Genomic DNA, 7,500 nt, shown 5'->3' on the forward strand with positions numbered 1-7,500 from the left:
CACACACACACACACACACACACACACACACACACACACACACACACACACACACACACACTAACAGGGCCACAAATACACTTTTTTTTTTTTTTCAATGAAACAAACGTGCGTTCATACATCTATACATAAATACATACATACATACATATACACCTACACAGTGGTAAATTCAAACACAAGTACACACACACACACACACACACACACACACACACACACACACACACACACACACACACACACACACACACACACAAACTCAATTCCCACCAAGTCGACATAACACAAATGGTCTCCTTACATAATATAGTGAGTGTGTGTGTGTGTGTGTGTGTGTGTGTGTGCTAACACACACACACACACACACACACACACACACACACACACACACACAAACTAAACCGCCCTTTCCTCTTCTCTTCCCATCTCAACTTTTCCTCCTTCCTCCTTTCTTCCTTTTCTCTCCCTTCTTCCCTCTTCCTCTCTCTCTCTCCCTCCCTCCCTCCTCCTATCTCCCCCCTCCATCCGTGTCTCCCTTCTCTTTCCCTTCTTCACCCTCCCTCCCTCCCTCTCTCACCCCCATCAACCCCCTCCCCTACCCTCCCTCCTTCCCACCCCCCAACTCCACCCCCCCCCCTCTCCCACACTTACCTATCCACACTAAACAATACGTAATTCCACCTGTTTATATCACCTGTTTTTTTTCTTGCTGCTAATTAACGAGAGGCGCTTCAGGTGTCTTCCCTAATTAGCACCTGCCCGTTACCTGGGGACCTGAAATTAGGGGAAGGGAAGTTGATCAGTTAGTGGTAGTTTAGGGAGAGTGGTAATTAGTGTTGTAGTAATTGTTGTGGTAGAAGTAGATGTTGTAGGTGTAGCGGTTGTAGTAGTAGTGGTAGGAGAGGTGTTGGGGGTAATGGTAGTGTTTGGTGGTAGTGATGGTTGCTGTAGTAGTAGTAGTAGTAGTAGTAGGAGGAGGAGGAGGAGGAGGAGGAGGAGAAGAAGAAGAAGGAAGGGGAAGAGAAAGAGGAGGAGAAGAAGAAAGAAAAAAAAAGTATAAGTAGTAGTAGCAGTAGTAGTAATAGTTGTTGTTGTAGTAGTTGTAGTAGCAGTAGTAGTTGTTTAAGTTATGATAGGTTTCTTTACAAATCAGTCTAGCTCTTCCTCATAACATTAAAGAATAATAAATAAGATGTAAGTGAAATTGTAACACTTGTTGTATTCAGTCAGTCAGTCTTTCTCTCGAGTTAAACACAATCTTAAGTAATAAAAATAATTAATAACAATGAAAGGTGTGCACTCTGAACGCAAAGTGAGTACGATTAGATCTAGAAATATGAAAGGCAAAATAAACATGTTCCGCGCTCACAGAATTAAAAGAGGAGAGAGCAGAACGTTGACGATTTTAATGAATTATTACAACCATGAAAAATGTGCCGCCCACACACACACACACACACACACACACACACACACACACACACACACACACTCTCTCTCTCTCTCTCTCTCTCTCTCACCTCATTGTCGGGGAAAATTATCTCATCATTTCAATTAGTTTTTGTTTATTTCTTCATTTTTTGTAGTGGAGGATTTTTTTTTTTTTCTCTCCTTTTTTTTTCCTTCATCTCTTCAGAAACTTACGTCTTTTTTTTTCTTTGTCTGTTGTGTTGGTTTTGTTCTCTTATCTATTTCCTTTGCTTTATTTTGACTTATTCTGTTTTATTTTATTTTTTGCTTACCGGTTTAATCGTGTTTTTTATAAGTCGGGCTTGTGTTTTTGTTTCATTTTGTCTGATGGTTTTTTTTTTTCCGTATTCTACATTCAGGAATTTTAGGTCATTTCTTTCATTACTTTTTTTTTCCTGGATTTTTCGTCTCTACTTGTTACTTGTTTTTTTCTGCTTTTTTTCGTGCGTGTTTTGATTTTGTGCGATTTTCGTTTTTTATTAGGCTTGATTTTTCGTCTCGTTATTTGTTGTTGTTTTTTCTGCTCTTTTTTTTTTTTTTTTTTGTGTGTGTGTGTGTGTGTGTGTGTGTGTGTGTGTGTGTGTGTGTGTGTCAATTCCGTTCCCCTGATATTTTCCTGTTTTTTATTCATAATTTTGTTGAGTTTGAACTTTTCCTGATGTCTCTTTCTTCCCTATTTTCCACATTTAGTGATAGACAGATAGACAGATAGATGGATAGATAGATGGATAGATGGATAGATAGATAGATAGATAGATTGACAGATAGATATTATGCTTTTGATTACACAACGAATTTTACAAAACAACATAATTTCGCTACTTTTGATGTCTATTTCTTATATCTTATCTTTAACATCATTATTTTCCTTTTTTCTTTTTTTCTTTTTCTTTTTCTTCCCATATATACAGAGTGGCGCGATGCTGGTACTTTTCCCGTTGTTTATTCCTTGGTGTGTCTGCTCGGCCTTAAAGAAATAAACATAAAAAAAAACGCAAGCTAATAAGAAAGCTAAAAGGAAAAAGGAAAGTAAGGACAAGAAAATTATGGGTGTGGGTGTACATAAGATAAGTGTGTGTGTGCGTGTGTGCGTGTGTGTGTGTGAGAGAGAGAGAGAGTGACTCTTCCCACGTGTGATCCATTTTGTGGTTATTCTTTATTTTTAGCGTCATTTGCGCCGTCGTTGAAATTTGTCTTCTCTTTTATAGGCATCAACGTCACTTTGGGGCAACTATTTCCTTCTTACTCCGTTGGACAAGTGTGCTCTGGACCTTCACACACACACACACACACACACACACACACACACACACACACACACACATTTATAGTAGATGGTTATATGTGAAATTGACCTTGACTCTGAGTAAGGTGAATAAACGGGAAGAGTTAGCAAAGAAGGAGAAGACCGGTGTAAAACTACTCCTGGTATTGCCCAAAACTCCCACGAAAGCCTTCTCAAATAGGTGTATTATAAGACAGTATCACTTCTCACATCAGCTATTTCGAAAGGTCAAAGAGGGGGTCAGTCGGGTCCTAATGAGTGTTTCTTCAGGTTCATTGCACAGAAGAAGGGTCAAACTACCACCAGGGCATAAAAGTGCTCCTGGAAATGCCCAAAACTCCTACGAAAGTCTTGTCATGTAGGTGTTCTTGGGCGATGAATTGTCTTATAATACGATCCTCTGTCTCTGGCCACCCTCACCACAGGCGCCGTGTTGTTACCCAGTGAGCAGCGCGACTTTCAAACTGATCCTGATCCAGTAATGCTTCCATGCTCTTGAGTATTGTCAGAATCTCAAAGAAGTACCCAGAGCACAAAAATAACGTCATTGTATCACATCAGTTTCAATTCCGAGCCGCTCCTCTGATAACAGCATGGCGCGTGTGATGATGGTGGCCACTCTCTCCTATTCTGTGGCCCTGGCGGCAGCTGTGAGGCGCAGAAGGCTGAGGCGTGCCAGGCATGGGTGGTGGCTGCGGCGGGGCTGACGACGCTCCGCCAGATATTTGTCTCCTTTACGAAAGAGACGAAATGACGGCGCTGGACGTCGCCTTGCCGTGATCCAAAAAGCACATTATTATTATTATTATTAGTAGTAGTAGTAGTAGTAGTAGTAGTAGTGTTATTATTAGTATTATTTTTTCATTATTAATATTCCTATTGTTGATATTTTTACTATCATTAATTATTATTGTTATTATTATTGTTGTTATTATTATTATTGTTATTATTATTGTTGTTATTATTATTTTTGTTATTATTGTTATCATTATTATTTATTTTTATATTATTATTATTATTATTATTATTATTATTATTATTATTATAAGTAGTAGTAGTAGTAGTAGTGGTGGTGGTGGTGGCAGCAGCAGGGAAAGGCGTGGATGGAAGTCACGTGTTTCATTGTTCTGGTGTCTCGCACTTTCCTTCGAGCATGAGTTTGTGTGGCTGTGCAGAGAACACAAAGCCTAACTTTGCTGGCAAGTATTATTTGGTAGTCTGGGAGATTTACTCACAGTCTTGTATTTTCAGAATTTCGTTTTTGCAGTTGCCATAAATTTGTTTATGTTTTGCCCTCGTGGCGCTGCAGGCAGGTTACTATAATTAGCAATGGCAACGCACCATTGAACCGTACATCACAAACACATTACTCTTCGGCGCACACCCAGCCAGCCTTCAGTCCGGGGCTGCAGGTGGTAATAATTGTAGTGATGTTGTAACTGTCCTCAGATTATATCCGGCACGTACCCTCAACCTTACCGTTTGCACTCTGGCCTCTGACCTTACTGACGAGGGCGCTACACGGGACAAGGGGAGTGCGTGCCGTGTAGCCGACGGAGAACAGACAACACCTCCACTAAACAGACTTTAAAATAAATAAAAAATATGTGAATCATTTTTCTTTCCTTTGCTGCCCATGAATTCTGGAAACTTTCCTGATGGACTGTGGTGGTCGACCCAGCCCGTTGGTGTCGCGGGCGAACTGTATTTAGAGTTTCACCGTGACGACTGTCTTGTTGAATACGAATTTGCCTTGGCCCATGCTGCCCATCCCCTTTCGCCACATCCTGTTACTGAAATCGCTTAGGTTAGTGCTGAGTGCTGGATGGATACTTGTATAGCATGTGGGTACCTACTTCTAGGCCACTCGGAGATTATGAAAAATTGCCAGCTGATTGTGATTGGACCCGAATCACCGTCGCAGGAGTCACCACATCCGCGCCCTGACCATCGACCACCTCCTCTCCCTTGCTATATTATATAAGAACTGCATTTCCCAACACACTACTTAGCAGGGTCATGGGGTATCGCTGGAATGACTTGGTTTCGAATCAGCGTAGTCCGTATACGCCAACTCCGGTTATGTGGGCACTTAGCGCGCCTCCCAGACGTCGATCCTGCTCACAGGGTAGTTTGTGTACGAGACGACCCTGAGTGGAGGAGACCAAGGAACTAATAGCTGGGGCAGATTGATCGATCCTGCCGGTTTAAAGGCTTGGAACGTACCAAATACCTTGATACTTACTTTTAATAACTCTGTGCAAAATCGGTGGAAAAGAGAAAAAAAATTTGCGCATGCGTCAGAATTTTCCTCGCGGAGACGAATACATTTGTCACCTTGTCAAGTCCGAGCTGGTTTTGTCCGTGTGTTATATTTGTCCCCACCCTCCCCTAACAGTAGTAGTAGTAGTAGTGGTAGTTGTATTAGTAGCAGTAGTAGTAGTTGTAGTAAATGCAGTAGTAGTAGTAGCTGTTGTTATTGTAAAAGTAGTACTAGTAGTAGTAGTAGCAGCAGCAGCAGTAGTAGTAGTAGTAGTAGTAGTAGTAGTTGTTGTAATAGTGAAAAAGGAGAAAAGAGACAAAGAAAAAGAGTAAAACAAGGAAAGCAGCATTATAATAGTGTAGTTATTTATTGTCTAAATAATTGTATCTATCTATCACTACATATTTATCTATCCGTCTCTGGATCAATATAGGCTATCTATTTCTCTTTTTAAACAATACAGCTATTTATATATGTTTATCTACCTTGTATATATATATATCTATATATATATATATATATATATATATATATATATATATATATATATATATATATATATATATATATATATATATATATATATATATATATATATATATATATATATATATATATATATATATATATATATATATATATATATATATATATATATATATATATATATATATATATATATATATATATATATATATATATATATATATATATATATATATATATATATATATATATATATATATATATATATATATATATATATATATATATATATATATATATATATATATATATATATATATATATATATATCCCCAACCTTTCTAGCAACATTTTTTTCAGTGTTTTCTCTCCTTCTTCCTCCTCCCCATCCTTCCTTCCCTACCTCCTCTCCTTCCCCTCCCCATTCCTCCATTTATTCTCTCTCTCTCTCTCTCTCTGTTTATCTATCCCCAACCCTTTCTAGCAACATTTTTTTCAGTGTTTTCTTCTCTCCTTCTTCCCTCCTCCCCATCCTTCCCTTCCCTACCTCCCTCTCCTTCCCCTCCCCATTTCTCCATTTATTCCCTTCTCCTCCTCTACCCCCATCATCATTGATTTATTTTCTTCTCTTCGTTTTTCTTCCTTCCCTTCTCTCGTTTTCCTTTCATGCCATCCTCTTCTTCTGTCTTTTCCTCCTTCACATCTTTCTTTATCTCGAAACATACACGACTGAGTGACGGGGATCGAACCCAGGCCTTCTCGATACAAGTCAGGGCAGCAAACCATTGAGCCATCCTTGAGTGACGACCTTTTTGCTCATCATCGGTGGCATAGTCGGTTTGCTGTCCAGACTTCTGCCCAGATGGACCAGGTTCGATCCTCGGCAGTCAGTCGTGTATATTTCGAGATAAAGAATGATGTGAAGGAGGAGGAGACAGAGGAGGAGGAGGATGGATGGAAGAAATATGAGAGGAAAAGAAGGAAAGGAAGAAAATCGAATAGAAGAAAATATTTAAATCATGTTTGGGAGAGAGGAAGAGATCGTATTCCTTCCCTTCCCTTTCTTCCCCTTTCCATCGCTTCCGTTCCCTTCCTTTCCCTTTCCTTCCCTCCCCTTCCCTTTCCTTTCCTTTCCTTCCTTTCCCTTTCCATTGCTTCCATTCCCGTTCCTTCCCTTTCCTTCCCTTCCCTTCCCTTTCCTTTCCTTCCTTTCCCTTTTCATCGCTTCCGTTCCCTTCCTTTCCCTTTCCTTCCCTTCCCTTCCCTTCCCTTACCTTTCTTTCCCATTCCATCGCTTCCCTTCCCATCTTTTCCCTTTCCTTCCCTCCCCTTCCCGTTCCTTCCTTTCCATTTCCATCGCTTCCATTCCCGTTCCTTCCCTTTCCTTTCCTTTCCTTCCCTTTCCTTCCTTTCCCTTTCCATCGCTTCCGTTCCCGTTCCTTCCCTTTCCTTTCCTTTCCTTCCCTTTCCTTCCCTTCCCTTTCCTTCCCTCCCCTCCCCTTCCCTTTCCTTCCTTTCCCTTTCCATCGCTTCCATTCCCGTTCCTTCCCTTCCCTTCCCTTCCCTTCCTTTCCCTTTCCATCGCTTCCGTTCCCGTTCCTTCCCTTTTCTTCCCTTCCCTTCCCTTCCCTCCCCTTCCCTTTCCTTCCTTTCCCTTTCCATCGCTTCCATTCCCGTTCCTTCCCTTTCCTTTCTTTCCCTCCCCTTCCCTTTCTTTTCTTTCCCTTTCCATCGCTTCCATTCCCGTTCCTTCCCTTTCCTTTGCTTCCCTTCCCTTCCCTTCCCTTCCCTTCCTTTCCCTTTCCATCGCTTCCGTTCCCTTCCTTTCCCTTTCCTTCCCTCCCCTTCCCTTTCCTTCCTTTCCCTTTCCATCGCTTCCATTCCCGTTCATTCCCTTTCCTTTCCTTCCCTCCCCTTCCCTTCCCTCCCCATTCCTTTCCTTCCCTTCCCTTCCCTTGCCTTTCTTTCCCTTTCCATCGCTTCCCTTTCCTTC

At 40.9% G+C, this 7,500-nt stretch overlaps 1 protein-coding gene and 1 long non-coding RNA gene across 5 annotated transcripts in view; one reads left to right on the forward strand and one right to left on the reverse strand.

The window, feature by feature from the left end:
- The window catches only part of LOC126985891 (uncharacterized), a 105,390-nt gene that overhangs the window by 84,573 nt on the left and 13,317 nt on the right, over positions 1-7,500 (forward strand). The window lies entirely within an intron of this gene.
- Positions 1-7,500, reverse strand: part of LOC126985889 (uncharacterized) — a 19,377-nt gene that overhangs the window by 10,537 nt on the left and 1,340 nt on the right. For 2 of the 4 annotated variants that reach the window (XM_050841408.1, XM_050841405.1), the window contains exon 2: positions 698-777. The exons of 1 other annotated variant lie outside the window; for it this stretch is intronic. The gene's annotated coding sequence lies outside the window, so the exon portion shown is untranslated. The remainder of the gene's footprint in view (positions 1-697; positions 778-7,500) is intronic. One more of the 4 variants, XM_050841406.1, reaches the window with a different exon arrangement.

The sequence above is a fragment of the Eriocheir sinensis genome, chromosome 60, assembly GCF_024679095.1.
Source record: "Eriocheir sinensis breed Jianghai 21 chromosome 60, ASM2467909v1, whole genome shotgun sequence".
Taxonomy (NCBI): domain Eukaryota; kingdom Metazoa; phylum Arthropoda; class Malacostraca; order Decapoda; family Varunidae; genus Eriocheir; species Eriocheir sinensis.